Genomic DNA, 27,922 nt, shown 5'->3' on the forward strand with positions numbered 1-27,922 from the left:
TGAAACTACATGTTAAAAATATAAGTTTGGTTATAACGAAAACCCATTTCAAATGTGTGTCGGGTGTAATGTAATGTCAAGTTGCAATGCGAATCCCAGGAAGCCCGCGGGTTTGACCCAAGGACCTCCCGTGGGCCTATAAAAAACAATGCCATTGCACCAGTGCAAAAGGAGGTGTATAGTGAGTTTCAAAACCTCGTTTTATTGGTGCCTGTAAATGCATTTTTGGGCATAACTTGGTCATCCTTGCACCTTTTTGAGAACAAAAAGTTGTGTTGGAGAGTAGAGGCCGAGGCCTTCATTCTGACAATAGCCATTGGTGTCTACATGCACAGTAGAAAATGGATAAATTTTATGTAAAGATACTTTTTGAGTATTCCTAATACAGTGGACACCCACTTGGAAGTGAATGCAGAGATGTAGTCCAAGAGTGACGAACTCCGTCATCAAATATCTTGAGTTTTCTTCCTATTTTATCTATTTTTTATGCTTATTTTCATATTTCAAGTTTATGTTTAAAGGAACTTAAAAAATCAATTTATCTCGTTCATTCACATAAAAGAAACCTTAAATAATATCTGGTGAAATTGAGGAAATAGTTAATCTTGTGTTTACGGATCATATTTTGGTATCAGAGCAAGATTGATCATGTATAAGTAGGATATTTTCCAAAGTGAATGTTGACTAGATCCAGGTCACAACGTGGAGAAGGGAAACTTGAAGAGATAAATCCAAAGATTGGAAAGAGGAAAGTCTAACAAAAAATGGCAGGTTCAAATGAAGGAGAAGCTCCTAAGACAAAGAGCGAGGAGAAATTTCAGCAGATGTTCCTTAATATGAAAAGGATGACTGCAAAAATTTATGAAGACAAGAAGACTAGAGATGCAACTTCATCTTCTAAAGGCATGAAAGTGAAAAAGGGAAAGGAAAAATCTGATGGTAATGAACCTCCGCTCCTCCATCTTCGTCTTCTTCTTCCTCCTCATTCTCTTATCATTCTAGTTCAGATTCGGGCTCACAAAAAAAGCAAAGAAATCTCATTTTTGAAGCTTGATGTTAAGTTTGAATTGCTAATATATGATGGTGAAATGAATCCTAAAAAGTTAGATAACTGGATAAAACAACTCAAGGTGTATTGTAAAATTTAGAATATTGTTGATGAATCTGCAAAAATTCAGTTAGCTACACTTAGAATGGGGGGAGCAACTTTGATTTGGTGGGAAAGTAAAACTCAATCCGATTTGAAGCATGAAGGTAAAATTATCTCTTCATGGTCTAAGTTTATTAAATCTCTTACAAAGAAATTATATCCGTTAGGATATATGCAATAGGTTGTAATGGATTGACAACATATAACGCAATGTAAAGGAAATAGTGTGTAAGAGTTTAAACAAGAATTTAGGAAAGAGGCATTAGCACTTAATGTTTCATTAAACACATGGGATATTTTCTTAAAGTATATTGGAATTTTTCATTCTTATTCACGACATACATTGCTTATGTTTAATCCAACTGACTTTGATGAAGTGTGTGTATAAGCCATTCATATTGAATTAGGTGGCAAACCTTTTCAGTCAAACTTTTCAAAGAAATCATTCAAGCATTCAGAGAAAAAAGATTCCAAAGAATGCAAAGGGAAGATCAAGTCGAAAGGGAAGAAATCAGCAACAACTAAGAAAGAAAGAGAAAGGCCTACTTGTACTCATTGTCAAAGGGTTGGACATGATGACTTCAAGTGTTGGAAGCTTCCTCCAGAACTCAAGCCAAAGAATTCCCTTAAGAATAAGGGTGAGATGAAAGGTAATGTCGCATTCCAACAAGATTTAGGATCTGACTTCGGTGATGAAAAGAAGATAACTGCTATGGGTTTGGTAGGTAATCCTTTTGAATCTAGCTCTAGTTCTACTTGTTCTACATCTTCTTCAAAGTCTAATGATGTGATTGAAGAAAAGAAGAGAGTTGAATTCAGGGAAAATTTTAAGAACCCCCCCTAAATTTATAAATATAATAAATGGGCGAATCTCCATGGTATATAGGAAAAATGGAAGGCGATTTTATCAATAATATAATATGTATATATAATTTTTTGGCGAATCTCTCATGAGGCATGGCGAATATTTTACTCAATTATAAAATCTTGTAAGATCTTGGCGAGTCTTTCACTAAATAATAAAACTTTGTAAAGTCCTAGTGAATCTTAGCATAGGCTACATGCTGGTTTAATTCCCCCATTTAAATAGGCTACATTCCAGGTGAATACCATGGGTCAATACCATGTGCCATTTTGGTGAATACCATGGGTCAATACCATGTGCCATTTTTATTTTTATTAATTCTAATATTAGGGTTAATAATGGTTTTTTGCATGGTATTGATAACAATCTAGTCCATGGTATTTGTCCCATAGTATTTTTGCCATAGGTTTCGCCTAAATATAACCCATTTTTTGAGTGTTCGTAAATATAAGGTGACTTATGGAGTAAATATAAAAAAATGTTTTATTTGTTCACCATACCTCTCGTTTATTTATATTTTTATTAATTTACCATACCTCTTTTACAAATATGGTATTTGGCCCATAGGATTCACTTAAATAAAACCTCTTTCTTGAGCCTTCATAAATAGAACGAGGGTTATGGACTAAATATAAAAAGAGGTTTTATTTATTTACGATACGTCTAGTTTATTTATATTTTTATTTATTTACCATACCGTTTGAGTAAGTATAAATAGATGTTTTATTTATTTACCATACCTCCACTTTACTTATATTTTTATTTGTTTACACTGTTACATGTATATAAGGTGACTTATGGAGTAAATATAAAAAATGTTTTATTTATTTACCATACCTCTCATTTATTTATATTTTTATTAATTTACCATACCTCTTTTATAAATATGGTATTTGGCCCATAGGATTCACTTAAATAAAACCTATTCTTGAAAATGGGCGAATGGATTCACTTAAATAAAACATATTCTTGAAAATGGGCGAATGGAAGGTTGTAAGTCCTAATTTCAAGGGCTAAATTTACCTTTTTTACCCTCTCCCTTAAAATAAGGTGGGCTATTTGAGGTGATTTATAAAAATGTACTATGATACAAAATATTCGCCCACTAAAAATTCAAAACCCTTTAATTTCGCCAAAGGGCGAACATTCGCCCCTAAAATTATCCTTGGTTGAATTGTTTCATATCAGGATTATCTCCAAGCACGCTAAGATAGATACATTATTCGATAATGGATCACAAAAATATATAATATCTAAGGAACTAGTAAGGAAATTGGGATTGGAAACTAAAAGTCATCAAAAAACATACCCTTTAGGATGGTCGAAAGAAAACACTCAGATGCAAGTCACAAAACAATGTTGTTTAAGGTTTGCAATTACATTACTAATTTTGTTGATGAAGTTGAGCTAGATGTGATTCCTTTGGATATATGTGGAGTTGTGCTGGGTAGTCCTTATCTTTATGATTGAGGTTCCATATTTCATAGAAAGGAAAATAAGTATCATCTCTTTAAAAATGGAATGTAAAAATTTCTCATTTCCCACCCCGGCTTTCAATTTCACCTTATTTCTCCAAAATAGTTAAATGCCCTTTTCCATATCCATATATTCAACAGCTGAAAAAATAAATTTTGCTGAAAACACAAATTCTGGAAATTTTACAGAATGCTGGAAAATGCAGAAAAAATAAAAAAAAAATAAAATAAAAAAATCAGCAGGTACAAACAGCCATTCAACACATTTAAACACAGTGATTTTTTGTCAAGGTGACCCTAGAAAAACCCCCTACAACTCTTGGGGAAAACCAGTTCGAGAGCTCCTTCTTATTTTTGAAAAATGCTTTTACAATAAGATAAATATTCAACAAAAAAATCAGCAAGAAAATTTTACAACTTATCTCGTTTCCGTGCCTCACAGCCAACTGGAAAAGACTTGCAAACAACAAAACAGAATAGCAATAAATGTTGTACGGTCTCCTCTATTTCTGTGCCAAATTTCAGCCTTAAATGCTGTTGTACGGCATGCCTAGAAAAGCGTGCAATATGCCATAAATACACTATACGAATTTCCTCGATTTGCATGCCAAGGTACAGCCACTTGCTATACGGATTTCTGCTCCTCGAGTTTTGTGCACTTGCTGTACAAATTTCTAAAAAATCGCGCCCAATGTCTGCCTTTCACTGTGTGTTAACTCAGCTGTATGGATTTGCTAAACTGCTACCTTGGAATGTGTACCAAGCTGCTGCCTCCTTCTCCTCCCTGTCCAGAAATCTCCCTTGCTCTCTTGCTCTCCTTCTCTCAATCTGCTCATGAAAGAATGAATGACCTTTTCCTACTTTTCCTCCTTTAATCTAACCCTAAGTGACTTTTGGAGAACCCCTAAATCCAATGACTGAAATAAATTGATATCTAGGGCTGAGATTAAATGCTCATTTAAATCTTACTTTCTATTTTTTAATTCACCCCACTTTAATAAAGACCCACTTAGTCATTTATTTCCAAAGTCACTTTTCCTTTCCTCCCCTGAATAGTACCTCATATCCTCTGTCCTCCAAAGCTGATACGGATATGAGGTTCTTCCTCATCCCTGGCTTATAAAGAACATTTGACACCTTGAAGGGAGGTTTGGACTCCCTCTGAAATGTCAAAGTCCCCACACCGACTACTCTAACAACTCTGTCATCACCGAGTACTACCTCTATATCAGTGCCACTCTCTGAAAGCTCTGAGAAGTACTCACAAACTCCTGTCATGTGACGTGAAGCCCCACTGTCCACATACCATATACCCGAAGATGCTCCGCTAATCGAGGGAAAAGCATGCTCCCTCTGAACCTGTGTGGGAGGTGATCCTGCACTAGAGGACTCACACACAGTGAACCCAAACCCCCAGTCAAAACGAACTGCAAAGTCCTCAACCTCTGTTGAAGCTGCCACGCTCTAGTTCTTCCCCTTCTTCTTCTTCTTCTCCAGACACACAACTGCATAGTGTCCCATCTTTTGACAATTCCAACACTTCACCTTGGAATAGTCCTTCTGTGTGTTACCCTGTTTACCTTTACCTTTGTCTTTGCCCCCACCATTGCTTATGGAAGCCTGCTTCTTCCATTTGCCTTTCTTGCCTCCTGCTGACAGTGCTACATCCTCATCTTGCTCAACTGGCTTGGCTGCCCCAAGCTTACCTTTCTTGATCTCTGTCTGAATGCAATCATCCCAAAACCTCTCCCATGTGGGAAGGGTCTCACGTGCACAAACCCCATCAGCAAAGTTCATCCATGAATGGGGGAGGCCATTCACTGCAATCCACACCAACTCAATGGGTGGAATGTCCTCTCCAACTGCTGCCAACTCATCTCTCACATTAGTGATCTTTGTGAGATATCCAGCTGCACTATCATTACCCATCTTAAAGGTCTTCAACTTCTCTTTTAGGACCATTTTCCGGTTCTCATTGATACTCTGGTAGAGATTGGACAATGTTGTCCACATCTCATGGGCATTTCTCTTTCCTCTCACATGAGGAATGCAATGGTCTTTGACTCCATCGAGAATCAGTCTCTTACCCTTGTTGTTCTTTTTATTATATTCAGCCAACTAAGTAGCATCAGTAGGCACAACAACAGGGTTCTGTGTAGTATGCACCATAATGTCCCAGACTTCTGCCTCCTCAAAGATACTCTGCATTCTCTCCTTCCAAACGCTGTAATTTGTATGCCCATCCAACCTATCCTCCACCCTCAATCCCAATGACATCCTGCTGTCCTAAAACTCAAAAATAGCACTGTTGTAGTAAAGATAAAACTGTTGATTGTGAAAAATCAACTTGCTGGAATTTTCTGAGTGAAAAATCAACAGGCTGTAATTTTCCTCCTTGTTGTCCCAAACTGCACTTCAGCACTCAAGCTTCGATACCATGTAAAAATTTCTCATTTCCCACCCCGGTTTTCAGTTTCACCTTATTTCTTCAAAATAGTTAAATGCCCTTTCCCATATCCATACATTCAACAGCTGAAAAAATAAATTTTGCTGAAAACACAAATTCTGGAAATTTTACAGAATGCTGGAAAATGCAGAAAAATAAATAAAAAATAAATAAATAAATAAAATCAACAGGTACAAACAGTCATTCAACACATTTAAACACAATGATTTTTGGTCAAGGTGACCCTGGAAAAACCCCCTACAACTCTTGGGGAAAACCAGTTCGAGAGATCCTTCTTATTTCTGAAAAATGCTTTTACAGTAAGAGAAATATTCAGCAAAAAAATCAGCAAGAAAATTTTACAACTTATCTCGTTTTCTGTGCCTCACAGCCAACTAGAAATGACTTGCAAACAGCAAAACAGAACAACAATAAATGTTGTACGATCTCCTCGATTTTTGTGCCAAATTTAAGCCTTAAATGTTGTTGTACGGCCTGCCTAGAAAAGCGTGCAATCTGCCATAAATATGTTGTATGAATTTCCTCGATTTGCATGCCAAGCTACAACCACTTGTTGTGCGGATTTCTGCTCTTCAATTTCTGTGCACTTGCTGTACGGATTTCTAGAAAATTGTGCCCAGTGTCTGCCTTTCACTGTGTGCTAACTCAGCTGTACGGATTTGCTAAACTGTTGCCTTGGAATGTGTGCCAAGCTGCTGCCTCCTTCTCCTCCATGTCCAGAAATCTCCCTTACTCTCTTGCTCTCCTTCTCTCAATCTGCTCATGAAAGAATGAATGACCTTTTCCTCCTTTTCCTCCTTTAATCTAACCCTAAGTGACTTTTGGGGAACCCCTAAATCCAATGGCTGAAATAGATTGAGATCTAGGGCTAAGATTAAATGCTCATTTAAATCTCACTTTCTATTTTTTAATTCACCCCACTTTAATAAAGACCCACTTAGTCATTTATTTCCAAAGTCACTTTTCCTTTCTAATTTTACATTGACTTTATTAAAGTCACTTTAAAATTAGACTTTAGTAACTTTATCACTTAAAGTCACTTTTAAATTAGATTTTACTTTATAAAAATTATAATGTCAATTTAGGAGAAAAATTAAATTCTTGTGGACACTTTTCCCTAGGCCAAAGATCAAAGCCTTAGGGAACCACCTGTCCTCCGGTACCAAATTTCAACATGGAATTGAATACATTGTGAGGGCATACAGAATGAAGAGAAACTTGGATTTAATCAATGTAAATCAAATGAAAAGACCCATAAATTCAAGTAAAAAGTATGTTCTCATGTTTATTAAAGAACAACCTAAAGATAAGTATGATGCTTTCCAAGGGTGTGACTCTAAGTTTAAGGACAAATTGGTTGAAATAGTAGATTCTAATAAATAAGTGTTTAAAGAAACAAAAATTCTACGTCCAAAATGAGAAATACAACATGAGATTCAATTACAATCTGATGCCTCTCTTCCGAATATTGGCATGTATCGTATGTCGGTCATAGAAAATGAATAAATTAAGAAACAAATTCAGGAATTGGTTCATAAAAGCTTCATTCGACCTAGCTCTTCTCCATGTGGATCACCGATCATATTAGTCCCTAAGAAAGACGAAACTTAGAGAATTTGTGTTGATTTTAGAGCCTTAAATAAAATCACCATTAAGAATAGCTATCCTCTTCTGAGGATTGACGATTTTCTTGATCAGTTAAAGAATGTTGTTTACTTTACAAAACTAGATATAATAAGTGGTTATCTTCAGATTCATATTGCAAAGAATGATATATGGAAAACTACATTTAAGACTAGATAAGGGGCTTTATGAATGGTCGATTATGATGTTTGGTTTATGCAACACTCCAACAAATTTTATGAGTGATGAATGATGTGTTTCGCCCTTTTCTTGATAAGTTTGTCATAGTCTTCCTGGATAATATTCTTATTTTCAGTTCAAGTTTGGAAGAACATGTAAAGCTTGTTAAACATGTTTTTGATGTGTTGCAAAGAGAGAAACTATATCTCAAACTTTGTAAGTGTGAATTTGGGAAAAAATCCTTAGTCTATCTTGGTTACATAGTTGGAGGAGGTCATCTAAAGAAAGGTCCATCTAAAATTGATGTAATCATTAAGTGGCCAAGACCTCAAAATGTGATGAAAGTTAGAAGTTTTGTGGGTGTAGTTCACTATTGGAGGAAATTTATTTCTCATTTCTCTATTATTGCATAAAAACTTCATGCTTTAACAAGTTCTAAAGTCTCCTTCTAGTGGGGAGGAGAAAAAAAAAAGCATTTCATACTTTAAAGTAGAAAATTGTGACAACTCCAATCTTGGCTTTACCAGACCTTCAACAACCATTTGAAATATAAACTAATGCTAGTGGGTATGCAATGGGTGTAGTGTTATTGCAAAAAGGAAAGCCTATTTGTTTTCATTCAGAAACATTTTCTAAAGCAGTTTCTAACTATCCAACATATGATAAAGAATTATATGCATTAGTGGAAAGTGTTAAAAAATGGAAACGTTATTTAATGGGAAAAGAAACAGTGATTCATACAGATCATCAGCCACTTCAGTACCTTCAATCTCAAACTAAGTTGCAGCAGTCTCAAAATTATAGATGGATGGGGTTTTTGCAGCAGTTCCACTTAGTAATCAAATATAAGAAAGGTATTGTTAGCCCCTAAGGTGCAGTGCTGCTATTTTTAGTAGGAATGTCCCCTGTTTCAGCTCTGACGGCCACATCTCCTTTTGCTCCACTTTGGCCATAAGCCAGACTTCAAAGTATTACTCTCGCATCTATAAAAGTATCGGATCCTGATCCAAATGGGTCCAAATATGCTCTTTAAGTCTTCAAAAGCCAGTAAAATCATGCCAAAGATCAAAACCAGTGCAGGAGAAGAACCCTTGGATTGGCGGAAAAGAACTATCGGGAGGCAAAAACACACAAAAAATAGTGAAAAACCAAGTATCGGAGGCATAAACACTAAAATGCACAGAAGCCATCTAATCTGGCCAATCAACGGTCCAGATCTGATCAGCAAATCACATTCGGCTAAAGGCAGTCGGAAGATATTGGAGGCAGACGCGCGATAGGACCAGGCCAATGCGATATCACGATCTCCGATATCGACGGATCACAATCGGTGGGGGCATAGGCCAATGTTATATGGAAAGACCTCAGGCTTGGGCGATATGCGATTGCGACGAGTCGCATTGCAATATCGTGTCAGAACATTGCAAAGGAGCAAGGTTGTTATACATTTATGCAATCCGATGAACTAGACCCGATGGCTATATAAACCTCATTGCATAGATTTTGAGATCCGTAGAAAAGGAATTTTCCTTTGTATTTGCATATTTCGTTTATTAAACGAAATACAAAGGGATGAAGTGCCGATGCGATAAGCCGGACCGAAAAGGGTTCCTTAAGGCTAATGTATATTATTTCAAGTCCGCATAAAGCCATTTTTGTGATATTTTCAATGTTTTCAACGTATTTTCTAAATCCAAGGGGAAGCCATGGAAGGGGCATTAGGACTTGCGATAAGCGATCATAGGAGGACCCGATGGGAGAAAAGATCATATTTAAGGACTTTGGAAGTTTAGATGAGCAGTGTTTTAGGCATAATTTCACAGTATTGTAGCATTTCACCATGTTAATAGAAAGCGGCCATTGAAAGGATTTCAAAGACCTGAAGACTTCCTTTCAAAGGCCCGAAGACCCATTCCATCACATAACAAAGGCCAGGAGACAGAGATAGAAGGCCGGAATGGGAAAGGCAATAGTGCAACATAGCAAAACCAATAGAAGGGATGATGGAGCATCGCTAGCACGAGCGAGCTCCCTGACAACGCAACAAACTACCAGAATGCAGTTACTCGGCTGTTAGAAGAAGAAACGTCCAAGCCCATGCATGCCTATTCATGGCATCAGACAGTTAAAAAGACATAAAGGATAGATTGAGACCTCTCGAGCCTCAGAAGGCTCGAGAGCATTATAAAAGGCCTATTAATATTAGAAAGTTCAGAGTAACAGGGGTTCAACTTTTAGAGACTATGGAGACTCTACTCCTCTAGCTTCTCATATTCATTCCAGCAATATAAGCTTCTTTTGTTGTTACATTTTCAATTCCCATTTTCTCTTCTATTCTATGCTTGCACTTGAATAGGTTATTCATGTTTTCTTCTGTGTCTAATGCCAGATAACTGTCATCTTATCTCTACATTTACAAATTATATTTGCAAGCTTCATCTGCTTTCTGTAGCTAGCCATTCATATGTGTTTATGTATGCATTTGTTGGTAAAGTCAATATTCTCCATTTATCCCTTGAATCTATAAACTATTGAGAATTAGTGGTCGAAAGCCTTGTAAAGCTGAGGGTTTTCATTCATGTCTTGAGTGAAAATAGAGTTTAAACAGTTATCTGACTTGATCCAAACCATCATCCATTCCAATAGTTTAGAGAACAATATTGAAGATTATATGTTACTAGGCATATTCGAGCTACAACCTAGGAGAGTTTCCTGGAGTGTTAACATAATTGGCACCATTGCCGGGGAGAGGAAACTGAAGTTTAGCTTCCCTGGGAGACGACACAGATCGAACTTTGATGATAGACAAAGTCTGGGGACTTTTTCAGTTGTAATCGTCTATTTGGTGACTCTATTGGAGGACGAACCTCTTGGCAACTCCACTTCGTAGTTCTGCCTCAACTTGTGAGGCATACTTAGAGAAATCCTCAGAAGCCACAAGCTGACCCAGTATTTGATCCTGAAAAAATCATCAAAGAAAGAAAGGCATTGCAAAAAGGAGTATCGGGTTCAAGTAGCTCTAAACAATATTCTATATCTCTTCAAGAAAATCCTGTAATAGAACAAATACATGTTGAGAGTATAGCATCTAATACTAGCAGTGAAGAGAAAATCTCAGAGATTCATAAAGCTCCTTATTCTTTAGGTTCTCCTTTTGTTGCAAGTCCAAAGGAAACCTCACCTCGTATCCATCATACTCCTCTAGTCGTATCAGTAACCCCTCAACCCTCTATCATTCAGACTTCCAGTACCCTTATAGCCACCACAGCTATGGCAGGTCCATAAGCACCTACCAAAATGGAAAGAATCATAGCTACTTGGTATGGACCTCTAGTACTGCCCACTCCTTTGAATGCCATGCCTATTGGAGAATATCATAAGTATAGGCCTAACATCACTGGGACTAAAGGTGTTACAGCTAAAGAACATATTGAATCATTCTATAGCTATGCTGATAACCTAGACATTAGTGAAGATAATGTGTGGATGAGAGTCTTTGTCCAAAGCCTAGATGGAGAGGCTAGAAAATGGTTCAGAGAACTGACCCCAAGATCTATAGCAGATATTGAGGCTTTAGATGATGAATTCCTAAAGAATTGGGGGGATAAGAAGGATCTACTCTACTACCACACCGAGTTTGGGAACTTAAAGAGGGAAAATGGCGAGTTGTTGTTTGATTTTAATAAGAGGTTTAACCGCATGTATAGCAAGATACTAGCTGAAGTAAAACCCACCACTACCTCTGCTAAACTCACCTATGTTAGTGCCTTTGATTCTGACTTTTATCTATTGTTGAGGGAGAGACGATGTGCCACTTTGGCTGATATGCAGGATGCAGCCTTGGAAGTAGAATCAAACATCATGGCTTCAGAGAAGCTCAAAGGAAATGTTGATAGAAGGAGACAGAAGGGCGAGTCTTCATCATCTTCAGATCCCAAGATAGATAAAATGACCAAGATGATGGAGACATTAGCCTCTGAAATATTCAAATTAAAATTTGAGCATCACCCTGGGAAAGGAAGAGTTCCTAATACTTTCACCCCTAGAAATCCAAATCCATACAGAAGAGCTAATGAGCAGCTGCAGATTCTGCAAAGAAGAGAAGATTCCAATGAAGACCAAAGGGTGAAGACCCCTTTCTAGAATATAGTCATGGAAGAAGAGTAGTTTGAAGAAGATGATGAGATCCATTATCTGGAAGACAAAGGCAGTGCCTCCTTTTTGACCTCCGCTGCCTATGAAAAGTCATTATTTGATGACCAGAATAGCCAAGAGTGGGATAATGAAGTTGTTCTGGAAACTACTGATCAACCCAGATATAATTTGAGGTCAAAGACAAATAATTCTAAGGAAACTCCTGTTCAGAGAGCTATTTTCCTTGCAATATAGTAAGCTAATAAGCAGAAACGACTGGCGATTGATCCCATCATCCTCAAAGCTCCAGCTCACAAGGTAAGAGACCTTAACAAGTCTCCTTCTCCTTTCAGTTTTCAATCAAAAATTCAGAAGCTAAGAATACCTATACCTTTGATTGAACTAGTGATGAATGATTCCTTCAAAAGATCCATCCTCGAGGCCCTTGAGCCTAAAGCCATCCAAGCCTCCACTGACTATGTAAATCTGTAAGATGACAAACTAGTTGTTATTCTCAGCCCAATGATTGAAAATTGTGAAGATAGCTCCCCATCATTCTATGTCTCATTGGCTATTCATGACAAAATCCTTCATAATTTCCTTTTAGACACTGAAGCCGGCCATAATCTAATGCCCAAGGCTGTCATGGATGAGTTGGGTCTTGACATTACCAAGCCTTATCATGACCTGTTTTCTTTTAACTCTAGAAAAATTGAAATGTTTGGAATTAATCAAAGACCTAGCCATCACCTTGTCTCAGATGCCCATGAAGAGCATGATGATGGATATTGTGGTAGCAGATGTACCCCCCAAGTTTGGCATGTTTCTTTCGAGAGGCTAGATCAAGCGATTAGGTGGAACATCGTAAAATGATCTGTCCTATGCTACTATCCCGGTTTTTGGAGGTGAGAGTAAGAGATCATACAGCGAAGCTCAGTTGGCTTATATAATCAGTGATGAAAGGAATCCCACTAATCATCACATCTATGATGTCGACATTGATTTTGGAGCCTATATTCTTCAGATTGAAGAATCCCAGTTGGCCTCCACGTAGCTTAAAAAAGAAGTTTTCCAGATTGCAGAGGAAGAAGGCCCACAGATTTGGGGCATGTTATTTGATGGGGCTTGCTCTAAGGAAGCTGTAGGGGCAGGTCTAGTACTTGTGTCCCCCACACAGGAATCCATTCATTTATCTTCAAAAATAACTTTTCAAGTCACAAATAACATAGCAAAGTACGAAGCCTTGATATTGTGCTTAAATGCTACTAAAGAAATGGGCATCAAAGGTCTAAAAGTATTTGGAGAGGTAGACCTTATCGTTCAGTAGGTCAACAAAACTTTCCAAGAAAAGCATCCAAGGCTGAAAGCATACAAAGATGAGGTATGGAAGCTTAAGGACTCTTTTAATATTTTTAGCATTTCTTACATCCCAAGAATGAAGAACCAACTCATTGATTTCCTTGCTGTGTCTGCTAGCACGTTTATTCCTCATTTGCATCCTAAATTGACTTATGAAGTTTAGGTGAAATATAGACCATCTCTGCCTGACAATGTCAAATATTGGAAAGTTTTTGAAGACGATGATGAAATTAATAGATTTTTACAAGTCATTGATGAATTTTCTGAAATGCACATCGACCAAGAAAATGAAACCATGGAAGAATGAAACTAGTCCAAGCTAAAGGACGAGATTGGCCGCGAAAGCATTGTCCAGCTACCTAGTAACCATATACCCAAAGGATTGGTGCCCCTAGAGAAGCTATTTGATCATAACGATGTACCTTATAAGCTTTCCAAAAAGGAAAACAAGTCTATTGTTCATAAACATAACGTAGGAAGTCTAGCCCATCCAAAATACATAAATCTATCCACTCACTTGTCTTCTGCCTAGAGTTCTGAGTATTGCACCCTGATGAAACAATTTTTTGATATTTTTTCTTGGGAATACAGTGATCTTAAGAGATGTGACACCAACATCATTCAGCATAAGATTCCGCTAGAGAAGAACACCATCCCTTTTAAGCAGAAATTAAGACCGATCAACCCTCTCTTATTGCCTTTGATTGAGAAAGAAATCAAGAAGTTGTTGGATGCCAAGATCATAGTTCCCCTAAGGTATTTAAAGTGGATAGCTGACCTTGTGGTAGTAATAAAGAAGAATGGAGAAATCAGGCTTTGTGTTGACTTCAGGAATTTGAACAAATGTTATAAAAAAGACAACTACCCCCTGCCTAAGATGGAACACTTGCTGCAAAAAGTTTCAGGGGCTATAGTCATGTCTTCCTTAGATGGATTTTCAGGTTACAATCATATTGTTGTACCCAGAAGATTAGGAAAAGACCACCTTCACTGCTCCTTGGGGCACTTTAATGTACTCCAAGATGCCTTTTGGATTGATGAATGCTAGGGCTACTTTTTAGAGGGCCATGGACATAGCCTTTGCAGGAGAGAAGGACCAGTTTGTCCTTATCTACCTTGATGACATAACAGTCTTTTCCAGCACTCACAAGGACCATTTGCAGCATTTGAAGAACGTCTTTCTAAATTGCAGATAGTTTGGAATTTTGATGAACCCAAAGAAGTCACAGTTCGCTCTAGAAGAAGGCAAACTTCTGGGACATATTTCCTTTACTAAAGGTGTGAAGATTGATCCAGCAAGAGTTCAAGAAATTCAGACATTGTATATCCCAAGATCAAAAAGGTACATTCAATCCTTCATGGGTAAGATTAACTTTGTAAGGAGGTTTATTCCAAACTTTCTAGAACTAGTGAAGCACATCACTTCCATGCACTACAACAAAACCAGCGATTTGCGCCAGATTTAGCACCAGATTTTAGTGCATTTTTTTTGTAATTGTGATGAGCAACCTGGCGCTAAATCTGGCTCTATTTTACAATTTTTAAAGTGTCCTTTTTTGCACCTGATTTTGCATCCTTTTTCACGCTAGATTTTGCACCGTTTTTTACACCAAACTATGCATCATTTTTTGCGTCAAATTTTGAACCAAGATTTGCATCTTATTTTATGACAGGTTTTGCTTCTAGTTTTGTGTCATTTTTTTCTTCTATTTTTCATTCTCTTTTGCTTCCTATTTTGTGTCATTCTTTGCTTCCATTTTTGCACCATCATTTGCATCAAGTTTACACTGTATTTTGAATCCAATTTAACGTCTTTTTATGCATCCATTTTGTGTCAGTTTTTGCATCTAGTCTTACGCAAGGTTTTGTATCTAGTCTTACACTAGTTTTTGCTTCTATTTTTGCACCAGCTTTGGTGCCTATCTTTTCACCATGTGTTGAATTTGATTTAGCACCAAATTTTGCATCCATTTTTGTGCCCATTTTTGCATCTTTTTTGGGACCATTTTTTACATCCACATTTACGTTTGATTTGTCTCCATTTTTCCCATCTCATTTTGCACCATATTTTTTGTCATTTGTTTCATCCAATTTTGCATCATTTTTAACACCATCTCTTGCATCTAATGCTACATCATTTTGAGCATCCAAATTTGCATTTATATTTGCATCTTATGTTGAGTCATGTGTTGTGTCCACCTTTGCATCTTATTTTGTGTCTAATGGTACATTTAATGTAGAGCCATTTTTTACGTCTAATTTTGTATTTGTTTTTGCACCAAGTTTTGCATCCAATTTTAAGATATTTTATGCCCCTTTTTGCACCATTTTTTTGTGTCTACTTGTGTCCAATGTCGCACCATTATTTACACCGACTTTTTCATCCAATTTTGCATTTTTTTTGGTGTCTAGTTTTACATCGTTTTCACCATCCAAATTTGCATCTTTTTTTACCTCATTTTGTGTCCACATTTGCATATAATTTTGTGTCTGAGTTCGAGCCTAAATTTGCATGAGATTAGGAATCATTTTTTACATCCAATATGGCATCCTTGGTTTCACCTTTTTTCAGCCCCATTTTGCATCTTGTTTTATGTCTTTTCTTACATCTTTTTTTTTTTCCTTTTTTGCACCCAAGTTTGCATCCTAAATTTACACCATTATTTGCATCATCATTTGGCATATTAATTTGTAACGTTTTTTGCTTCTTTTTAACACTCAAATTTGCATCTTATTTTACATCTAGTTGTTGTCTTTTTTTGCATCTAATTTGGTGCCCATTTATGTGTCCTTGTTTTTGCCCAATTTGATATCCTTTTGTATGCCATGTTTTGTTCCCTTCTTTGTGTCAACTATTGCAAAATTTTTCACTTTTAATTTAAAACACTTTGTATGTCAATTGTTTGCATTTTGTATTAATTCCTAGTTTAACATCCAATTCTACTTTCAATTTTGCATCCATGGTTACATCCACATTTGACTTCTTATATAGAGTATATTTTTCTTTACATATATGACCCCCTTTATAGATTCATAGTGAAATATATGATATTTTCTAAATATCATTAAAGTAGATATCACAATTCAAAATCATTTGTAAAGAAATTTAAGAGAAATTGACAACATCCATCCAAAAAAATAACAATGTGTCATTAACAATTTTCAAAACATGTATAAAATAGCAACATAATACTAATAAAATCAGTATTATTTTTAATCAAAACAACTAAAATTCAAATATGATTAACAAATCAAAATATTTCATGAATATCGTTATTCTACGATAAATTAACAACATACATAAATCAAAATCATCGTATGATTACAAAATCAAAATGTCTCATTGATATAGGGTAAATTCACAACACCCATCTAAACATAACAATGTCATTCTACACAATAATTTCTTCATAAAAAACAATTCATGTGCATGCCTAGCTACCACCACCAAGATCATCCTCATGATCATCTTGACCATCCTCATTACTCTGATCCACATCATCACGAACACCGCAACTATCATCATCATCTCCTCCTTCACCACCATCATCCTCATCCTCATCCTCATCCTCTTCCTCATCCTCATCATCTCCTGATATATGTTGAACATAATTTGGATCATCGTCTTAGCAATCATTACCTATAGCATTCTGACAAAAAAAATCAATATTACATGTTAGTATTAATTACATAACACAACGCATGTTTTTGTTATACAATGTTAACCATAAAATGAGGTAAGATATAATATCTAATAGTACTAAAAAATAAAATGAAAATATGGTTTAAAAGTATATTGGAAATCCAACTAAGATTACATACCATAGAGTCCATCCAAACAACAAATTCAACCCATCTCTTTTGCTGCAGCACCTCCTTTTCCAAATGATTTGGAGGTCTTCCATATTTTAGTTCCTATCAATCAGTAAATAGGGAGAAATTAGATAACAATGAATTTCTTCTAGTACAAAATTTATTAAAAAGATATCACATGTTTAATATACTTACAAAGGTTGTTATCAGTGCTTTTAAACCTTTCTGGCCACTACGATGAGTGACTTTTGTCTTGGTTAACCTCGCCTTGGATGCCTTGTCCTTAAACATAAACCAATTCAATTTATTTTCACACAAATACATGTATAAGATACTTATAAGTATTAATACATTCTAAATAATGTTTAATGAAAAATTCAATACCTGACTGCTCTCATTGCCGGCTTTTATTTGTGCATCCAACTTCTCATATGATTTTACAAGTTCTTTCCATACTTTAAAAGGTATGTCAATAGGTCTTTGTTTCAGTCTTTGATCTTGAGGCATTTTTTTAATTTTTCTTGTTTGGTTGCAACGAAACCTCTTACAATTGAGCGACATTTGCAATTTTATCTTCTTAACCGACCAACCGGTACCAAATTCATTCTCTATGTCTTGTACCACCATCTTTTTTAGGTGAAGTGGAATCTTGGAGAATGTGAGGTGAAGATGATCTCTAAATCGTTGAAGGCATGAGTCCTTTAGCCTATTTAAGAATTCTTTTCCTGCTTCTTTCCTTCTTATCTCCCCTGAGACAGGGTCATACTCTATCTTGGTACCTAAACTACCAATAGATGATGCATAAGCTGAGGATGAACAAGAATTTGCAGTCCCAGGAGTTGCCACCAGAGAAGATGTTTCAACACAATGTTCTTCATTATTGGTGTTTGATGTCAATAACACTTTTTTCGATTTTTTTCTTGATCCAAGAGAGGATGGGGAACTAATGGATTCTCCTAAAGCTTGTTGATTACCTGGACCTAGTTGATTAGCTTCAGGGGATTTTGTCTTAAGAAAATGCATTAGGGATTCAGCATCCAAAGATTGAAGTTTTTTGAGTCCTTCTATCCCAAAAACATCTTCAAGCAAGGACTCCGTTATCGGATTCTTTCCCTGTCCAAATTTCAATGATTTACCACAAAGTATAATTATAAAATTATAATTCTAACTTCAAACCTTAAACAAAAAATAAAACATATTATATTATGCAATTATTCTATAAAAACAAAGTAAGCTTACCTTTTCCGATCCACTTGCACCTCCTTCTCCACTTGCCATATCCTCAAAGTAGAAGAGATCGATAGAAAAGGATGTTCTCCCTTAAAAAACAAAGGATTGAAGGTGAATAATCTCAAAATGGCTCTCTAGGGCGGAATTTGCAAACAACTTAGTTAAAAATCCAAGTGACAATTTCTATTTTGACAATTTCTTCCTTTCTTGGAATCAGATTCTCCAGTGCTAAATGATAAAATGGTTCAGCTCTTATGGCGTCATGTATGTAAAAGACCTCATGCCATTATTCCCCCCTTCATTTTTTTCCTAAAAAAACATTACCCTTTTTACATAATTACGAAATATAAAAAGCAGCGGATTTTTACATACTTACATAATACAAATAACAGATTTTTAGCAATTAGAAATTAGATTTACCAAATTTCCAAATGTTTTTTTATCTAATTACAGAACATAAACAGCAGCAGATTTTTACATAATTACATAATACAAACAGCAGCAGATTTTTACCAATTAGAATTTTCTAATTGGTAAAAATCTGTTGCTGTTTGTATTATGTAATTATGTAAAAATCTGCTGCTGTTTATGTTCTGTAATTAGATAAAAAAACATTTCAAAATTTGGTAAATCTAATTTCTAATTGCTAAAAATCTGTTGTTTTTATTACATAATACAAACAGCAGCAGTTTTTATCTGCTAAAAATTTGGAAGATGAAGATCTTATTCAATTTCTGTATTTAGTTTCATGTGGCAAGAACAAGATTCTTCTAAAGGAACCTAGCACTGCAACAATATCTACAAGTGATAATTTTGAATTCAATCCTCCCTTTTCGCACAAGTTGAAAAATATTAAGATTCCACTTACAGATATGAATGCAAATGAGAGGAACAGAGTGATCGAAAATGTAAAAGAAGACAGACATTTCTAAAAAGATTCAAGAATAGTTCTCATCATGAAGGCTAGAAAAATCTCACCTCAGCAACAACTATTGAGCGAGTGTGTTGAACAGCTCCAAAGCACATTCAAGCCCGAACTTAAAGCAATAAAATCCAAAATTTAGGACTTGATCTCAAAGGAGTACCTGGAACGTGACAATGAAAACAGTAATTTATTGAGATATATAGCCTAATATTGCTGATTGAGATGCAAGTTGAAAACAAATCTGTAATGCAACTTATGGTTAATTTTGTTTTATTTTAGAGAAATAAAACATATCACAGATTGGATTTTCCATGTGAGTTCGATTGACTAACATAGAAATACTCTGTTTTGCGATAGAGGATAGAAATACATAAACTAACCGTGGCAATTCATTGCCAAAATTGTCAACTCCCCCTGATTCAGTCACTAATGGAGACTGTAGAGCATTTTCAAATGGTGTGCCAGTAACAACCTTATCATTATCTTATGTAAGCTCACGATTTGTCAATGGCGTACTACATTTTGGTCCAAATAATGTGTACAAGCAAGGAGATATATCATGGCCCTCAGTATGTCCAAGAGTCTTCAGTGGTGTGTCGAAGGATTCCATCCTCTGTTCCAATGTAGGTGATGACATATTCTGTGAAACAAATTGTTTACTTATCTCTTGAAAGGAAAAAATGAAAAAATGTCACACATACAGTGCACCAACTGTGTACTATGTTCCTTAAGATGAATCTGATAAAGAAGATGGAAAAATATGAAGTTCATACATAATTTAGCTTACCTTTTCAGAATCCATCGCTGCTGTTTCATTTTCTTTCTGTAGATTCTATAACTTCCAAGGGTTTGAAGCTCCTTGCAGTCTATGATAAATCTACCAGGAGCTGGTCATGGATTGGTCCAGTGGTATGATCATATCTAGCTCCCCAAGGGATGAGTCCATGGAAGTCCAGAGTTCTCTAGAAGCATGGGACATTTCTCAAACTGTGCTTTTAAAATTCGTGGAAGCATTTGCAAATTGGATGAAAAATTGGAATGAAACTCTTCAGCAGATTGTTTTTCTTCCTACCCCACCACCACCATAAATGCCAACAAGTACATATGAAAAGGAAATATTTCAGGACTTTAGAGCTCAAAAACGTTCAATCACTATCACCCCAAGTTCTGCTGATATGAAAGCCTATTTCTGTAGAGAAGAAGTTCTTTGATACTCTGTTCCTGACAGGGTTGCCTCTTACACTACTGTAGATGGGAGTAATGCAGTTGTTGCTCCACTAAGGAAATTTGGTTGCAAACCTACCATAATGCATACACCATAGTGCATTATGACTCTTATTGAAGGATGTTCATTGGGGAACACTAAAGGAGATTACTCATTGATAATGAGCCAAAATGGAAGTAATAAAATATCCATGTTGAGAGCTATTGCGGGGATGTGGTGTTTTGGTAAAGGAACTAATAGGTTCCATATTAAACACAAAAATAAAGAATCAAATAAATCTACTTTACCAGAAGCTGTCAATCATATTCAGTGACTTAAGTCATGTTGTGATCTTGAAGTTACAGTGAATGACAAGGCCTCATCTCAAAATTTCATCTTAAGAATTGAAGGGGACTTAGGGGACAACAATAGCTTGAAAAAATGGACATTTTCTTGCCTATCAATCCAAAAACTAAAGTATACATTTTCCATGTGCATACCCATCCTACAATTACTTTTAACAAGTACACATATGTTCTTAGGAGAGGACACATATGCTCATGTTTTGTAATGGAGGAGACATATGACCAGTGGCCCATGGAAGAAAATTTCTTTGGGTTTGATGCAAATTTTGAATCTATAAGTATAGGTGCATGCATGGTATTGGAAGCCCTCTTGTGCATCCTTTGGGAGTTGATATGGTAGCAAATTTTGCTTCAATGAAAAAACTTCTACGAGTCAAGGGTTCGAAGCTCCTTGCAGTCTATGATAAATCTACCAGGAGCTGGTCATGGATTGGTCCAGTGGTATGATCATATCTAGCTCCCCAAGGGATGAGTCCATGGAAGTCCAGAGTTCTCTAGAAGCATGGGACATTTCTCAAAATGTGCTTTTAAAATTGGTGGAAGCATTTGCAAATTGGATGAAAAATTGGAATGAAACTCTTCAGCAGATTGTTCTTCTTCCTACCCCACCACCACCATAAATGCCAACAAGTATATATGAAAAGGAAATATTTCAGGACTTTAGAGCTCAAAAAAGTTCAATCACTATCACCCCAAGTTCTGCTGATATGAAAGCCTATTTCTGTAGAGAAGAAGTTCTTCGATACTCTGTTCCTGACAAGGCTGTCTCTTACACTACTGTAGATGGGAGTAATGTAGTTGTTGCTCCACTAAGGAAATTTGGTTGCAAACCTACCATAATGCATACACCATAGTGCATTATGACTCTTATTGAAGGATTGTCATTGGGGAACACTAAAGGAGATTACTCATTGATAATGAGCCAAAATGGAAGTAATAAAATATCTATGTTGAGAGCTATTGCGGGGATGTGGTGTTTTGGTAAAGGAACTAATAGGTTCCATACTAGCAATTGTCCCAAAAGGTACAAAGAGAGGCCGATAGATTTATGAAGTTGGAATTGTTGAATTTTTATAAAAGGTCGGGCCAACTTCTAGGCTGCTATTGATATTGTATAGCTTATTAAATCTGAAATAGAGTAAAAGATATAGGAGACAGAACAGACTGGGAATGTAAGTCCTTTATACTGGAAGAGAAAAAGAGAACAGAGCAGCATGTAAACGCAGAAGAACATAAAGAAAACCACAAGACTTTCTGACTGAACATGTGTTTATTGGGGTCCAGATTCATTCACATGTATTTAAAAATGTTGACATGCTTGAACCAAAAAAGAAGAGAGCAGCAAGGGAGCAGCCAATAGGAATATCAAATGCACAATGCCTTCTTTGTTGGTATAAACAGATTTTGTTTGATGATGGTAATCATGTATTTTCTCTTGCAAATTTCAGGAATTGATTGATGCAGAGCATACAACAGACTTCTATAATCCAGCAAATTGTGATGGGTATGCTCCAGTTGGCAGTAGCTCAAATGCTTAAGAAATATGATGTTGCATTCAACTTTATCTATGATGATTTGTGTCGTTTGATTCATGAAGAAGGATTTTCTGAGGCAATGGCAGATCCAGAGGGTCTTTTTTGGCAGGTTTTTAATGCAGCTTGAAATGTTGGCATTCCTTTGGATAAGTGAAAATGCTTCTTTTTTTTCGTTTAATTAGTCATGGATACAAAAGTTCTCGATAACGGAAAACTGTTCTTGCTAAAGCTAACTGTGGTATGGAAGTTCTAAAGTTTTAAAGATTCGGGGGAGACCGTTCTAGAGATTCCCGTCTGTCAACTGCTGGATTGTCAACATGAAATAAAACGAGGAGATTTCTAGCTTATCAATCCAAGGAGACTCCTTTCCTTTACATAAGGAGCTGATCAATCCAAGACAAAGTGGGAAGGACTACAATGCATAGATGTATGTCATCATCTCGTGACACTCGATAATCATGAAAAAAAAACATAAAGAAGCTCATAACATATAGAAATAGAAGAAAGAGACTCCTTTACATGAGGAGTTGATCAATCAAGGACTCATGCAGAAGCGCTTTTTAATGCATATTAGACACACACATTGTCAATACACCAATCAGTCAAGAAAACGTGTCAATTAACAGACCATATGCCATGACAAATCTCAATCCCTTACAACATTTAATCAAGAAAACATTTCAATTAGCAAACCAGCCATGACAAATCTCAATCCCTAACAGCATTTAGTCAAGAAAACATGTCAATAAAAGGAAACGGTATATTTTTATGTTCAGATTGTTTTGTGAAGTTTTAGAAATTGTGCTGAGGATCGTTCCTAAATTTTAAAAATTATTACTCTGGCAAGTAGAGTGGAACTTGATCTGAGGTTAAAAATTTAATAGAAAGAGGGAGACTTAATGTTTAAGGGCTAAACAGTGAGGATTTAACGGAGGATTTTAACGTGCTCAAGTTTAAGATGCAAAAACATTAAAGCACAAACACAAAATATGAGGAGATCCCGTGAAAATGGGTTGGGAGTATCAGAACGGTCTAATTGCACTGCTGAATCTGTTTTGAAATTCCAATCTCCAATAAATCTGGAAAAATAAAATAAAAATATTCAATTCTGAAAAAATAATGTATAATCTAATTCTAAAAATTTAAATAAAAACATCCCATTCTGTAAAAGTAAAGTAAAAACATCTCATATTTACTACTAACGATAGTTTCCAACTGTTACATGTGTTGCTGCTGGTTCTGCCATCGTAGAGCTGAGAGTTATTTCTGTGTCGTTTTTCAGGTAATTCTGTTTCATCTCCAGTCAAACTACCGTGCCAACGTCGTGGTATTTTTCCATTGATACGTGAAAGCCAATAACTGCCGTGCCCGATTTTTCAAGTGGACTATACTCATTAAGCACAACAGTTCTGCAAAGGCCAAGCAAGTAGCCAATTCTCATGGAATAATTACCACACAGAGCACCAAGGGAGCAGCCAATAGGAATATCAAATGCACAATGCCTTCTTTGTTGGTATACACAGATTTTGTTTGATGATGGTAATCATGTATTTTCTCTTGCAAATTTCAGGAATTGATTGATGCAGAGCATACAACAGGCTTCTATAATCCAACAATTTGTGATGGGTATGCTCCAGTTGGCAGTAGCTCAAATGCTTAAGAAATACGATGTTGCATTCAACTTTATCTATGATGATTTGTGTCGTTTGATTCATGAAGAAGGATTTTCTGAGGCAATGGCAGATCCAGAGGGTCTTGTTTGGCAGGTTTTTAATGCAGCTTGAAACGTTGGCATTCCTTTGGATAAGTGAAAATGCTTTTTTTTTGTTTAATTAGTCAGGGATACAAAAGTTCTCGATAACGAAAAAATGTTCTTGCTAAAGCTAACTGTGGTATGGAAGTTCTAAAGTTTTAAAGATTCGGGGGAGACCGTTCTAGAGATTCCCGTCTGTCAACTGCTGGATTGTCAACATGAAATAAAACGAGGAGACTCATAGCTTATCAATCCAAGGAGACTCCTTTCCTTTACATAAGGAGCTGATCAATCCAAGATAAAGTGGGAAGGACTACAATGCATAGATGTATGTCATCATCTCGTGACACTCGATAATCATGACAAAAAACATAAAGAATCTCATAACATATAGAAATAGAAGAAAGAGACTCCTTTACATCAGGAGTTGATCAATCAAGGACTCACGCAGAAGCGCTTTTTAATGAATATGAGCCACACACATTGTCAATACCCCAATCAGTCAAGAAAACATGTCAATTAACAGACCATATGCCATGACAAATCTCAATCCCTTACAACATTTAATCAAGAAAACATTTTAATTAGCAAACCAGCCATGACAAATCTCAATCCCTAACAGCATTTAGTCAAGAAACATGTCAATAAAAGGAAACGGTATATTTCTATGTTCAGATTGTTTTGTGAAGTTTTAGAAATTGTGCTGAGGATCGTTCCTAAATTTTAAAAACTATTACTCTGGCAAGTAGAGTGGAACTTGATCTGAGCTTAAACATTTAATAGAATGAGGGAGACTTAACGTTTAAGGGATTAACAGTGAGGATTTAACGGAGGATTTTAACGTGCTCAAGTTTAAGATGAAAAACATTAAAGCACAAACACAAAATATGAGGAGAGCCCGCAGCCTAACATTGAATACAAAACTGCCTTAAAAGAGTGAATACCTATATACACCCCAGCTATAAAATTCAAGGATTTTAACGTGCTCAAATTTAAGATGCAAAAACTGGCACAAGAAGAACAAGAACAGTGATAATTTAATATAACCAGTGATTGCCAACAGCCAGAGAAGAAGAACAGCAACAACAACCGGCAGACCAAAGAAACGATTAACTCTGAGGGCAAACAGCCAGGGAAAAAGAACAACAACAACAACCGGGAGACCAAAGAAACGATTAACTCTGAGGCCAAGAGTGCAAGAAGATGGGGATGAAATATATGACTGTAGAAGATTTCACTAATGGCAGATCGCTTCCGTGACTGATGTAGCTTATATGACTGTATTATGCATTTAGTATGCAAACTATGAACACGCATAAAATAGTAAAAAGCGTTTGCTGTATAGTATGCAATTTAGAATGGCAAAGATGGAAAACGCATATAAAAATCTACAGCGGCTGCTGTTTCCTTGGTTGTTTGGTGGTGTTCCATGCGGAGGTAAAGCTGGATATTTTCTGCAACTGCCTAAAACACAGATCCTTCTATGCCGCTATGAGATTTTATGTAAGTTCCGGAAGCATGAGGGTTACGTGGACCACAGGTATTTAATTATTGCAGGCGGACAAAAACTACAGCGGCTGCTGTTTCCATGGTTGTTTGGTGGTGTTCCATGCGGAGGGAGATAAAGCTGGATATTTTCTGCAACTGGCTAAAACACGCATCCTTCTATGCCGCTATGAGATTTTATGTAGGTTCCGGAAACCTGCGGTGCCACCTAATGAGGGTTACGTGGACCATAGGTATATAATTTTCGCAGCGGACAAAAATGGTAGGAAACCATGCCAGATGTCAACAGGAAATTGAAAGTGTTGACGACTGTGTTGATGCATAGGAAGGCCTATCGGCCTAATTAAACACAAAAATAAAGAATCAAATAAATCTACTTTACCAGAAGTTGTCAATCATATTCAGCGACTTAAGTCATGTTGTGATCTTGAAGTTACAGTGAATGACAAGGCCTGATCTCAAAATTTCATCTTAAGAATTGAAGGGGACTTAGGGGACAACAATAGCTTGAAACAATGGACATTTTCTTGCCTATCAATCCAAAAACTAAAGTATACATTTTCCATGTGCATACCCATCCTACAATTACTTTTAACAAGTACACATATGTTCTTAGGAGAGGACACATATGCTCATGTTTTGTAATGGAGGAGACGTATGACCAGTGGCCCATGGAAGAAAATTTCTTTGGGTTTGATGCAAATTTTGAATCTATAAGTATAGGTGCATGCATGGTATTGGAAGCCCTCTTGTGCATCCTTTGGGAGTTGATATGGTAGCAAATTTTGCTTCAATGAAAAAACTTCTAGGAGTCAAGGGTTCGAAGCTCCTTGCAGTCTATGATAAATCTACCAGGAGCTGGTCATGGATTGGTCCAGTGGTATGATCATATCTAGCTCCCCAAGGGATGAGTCCATGGAAGTCCAGAGTTCTCTAGAAGCATGGGACATTTCTCAAAATGTGCTTTTAAAATTGGTGGAAGCTAAGTCAGATGATCTTTGGTATCATAGAGATTTGTTCCTTTCACTTCTTCATAGGCACCTTACTAGCTAGTGCCAGTGAGAAGTATCAGTGAGTTCTGAGGGAGCAACATATCTTTTCTTACTATGCCAACTATATGCCCTAGACTAACGTAGAGGAACGTGTCAGTCGACCTGTGTGTTAATGTTATACATAATGCAGAGGAACAAAGTCTTATACATCGTGAGCCATATGAACTGTGTAGAGCCAAGAGCCATCGGTAATAGATTTGGCAGTAACAACATACCAAGCAGCTCTGCTATTGCTGTTCAATGAAGCTACGAAGCTGAGCTGTGTAGAAATTAAATCTCAACTAAATTTGGAAGATGAAGATCTTATTTGACTTCTGTATTTAGTTTCATGTGGCAAGAACAAGATTCTTCTAAAGGAACCTAGCACTACAACAATATCTACAAGTGATAATTTTGAATTCAATCCTCCCTTTTCGAACAAGTTGAAAAAAAATTAAGATTCCACTTACAGATATGAATGCAAATGAGATGAATAGAGTGATTGAAAATGTAAAAGAAGACAGACATTTCTAAATAGATTCAACAATAGTTCTCATGATGAAGGCTAGAAAAATCTTACCTCAGCAACAACTACTGAGTGAGTGTGTTGAACAGCTCCAAAGCACATTCAAGCCCGAACTTAAAGCAATAAAATCCAGAATTCAGGACTTGACCTCAAAGGAGTACCTGGAACGTGACAATGAAAACAATAATTTATTGAGATATATAGCCTAATATCGCTGATTGAGATGCAAGTCAAAAACAAATCTGAAATGCAACTTATGATTAATTTTGTTTTATTTTAGAGAAATAAAACATATCACAGATTGGATTTTCCATGTGAGTTCGACTAACTAACATAGAAATACTCTGTTTTGCGATAGAGGATGAAGAAGATTTCTAGGTCACTTGCAAATCACTCACCCAGTTCTACCTTCAAGAGGAGGGACTTGTAAAATCTGCTGCTGTTTGTATTATGTAATTATGTAAAAATCTGCTGCTGTTTATGTTCTGTAATTAGATAAAGAAACATTTCAAAATTTGGTAAATCTAATTTCTAATTGCTAAAAATCTGTTGTTTTTATGACATAATACAAACAACAGCAGTTTTTACCAATTAGAAATTTCTATTTTCTAAAAAAAAACATTTCTCTTTTTAACATCAGCATATTTTTATATAATTACATACAAACAGCAGCAGACTACTAGTAAAAATTTACCAATTAGAAATTAGAAATTAGAAAGAAATCTATAAGTATCTTTGGAAAGAAAAATCTACTAGTAAAAATTTATAAAATATTACTAAG

At 36.2% G+C, this 27,922-nt stretch overlaps 1 long non-coding RNA gene across 1 annotated transcript; it reads right to left on the reverse strand.

Annotated features, from left to right (window-relative positions):
• Nucleotides 1-16,820: 16,820 nt before the first annotated feature.
• LOC149164492 (uncharacterized) lies at nt 16,821-27,306 on the reverse strand. Its single transcript, XR_016260246.1, has 6 exons — nt 27,196-27,306; nt 19,275-19,381; nt 18,306-18,385; nt 17,262-17,348; nt 17,076-17,168; nt 16,821-16,903 (listed from the first exon to the last, which is right to left on the reverse strand). It is a non-coding gene; the product is annotated as an uncharacterized LOC149164492 (long non-coding RNA).
• Nucleotides 27,307-27,922: the final 616 nt, after the last annotated feature.

The sequence above is a fragment of the Pinus tabuliformis genome, chromosome 5_1 (genome assembly GCF_031772625.1).
Source record: "Pinus tabuliformis cultivar Carrire ecotype Pingquan chromosome 5_1, CPIR1, whole genome shotgun sequence".
In the NCBI taxonomy this organism is placed as follows: domain Eukaryota; kingdom Viridiplantae; phylum Streptophyta; class Pinopsida; order Pinales; family Pinaceae; genus Pinus; species Pinus tabuliformis.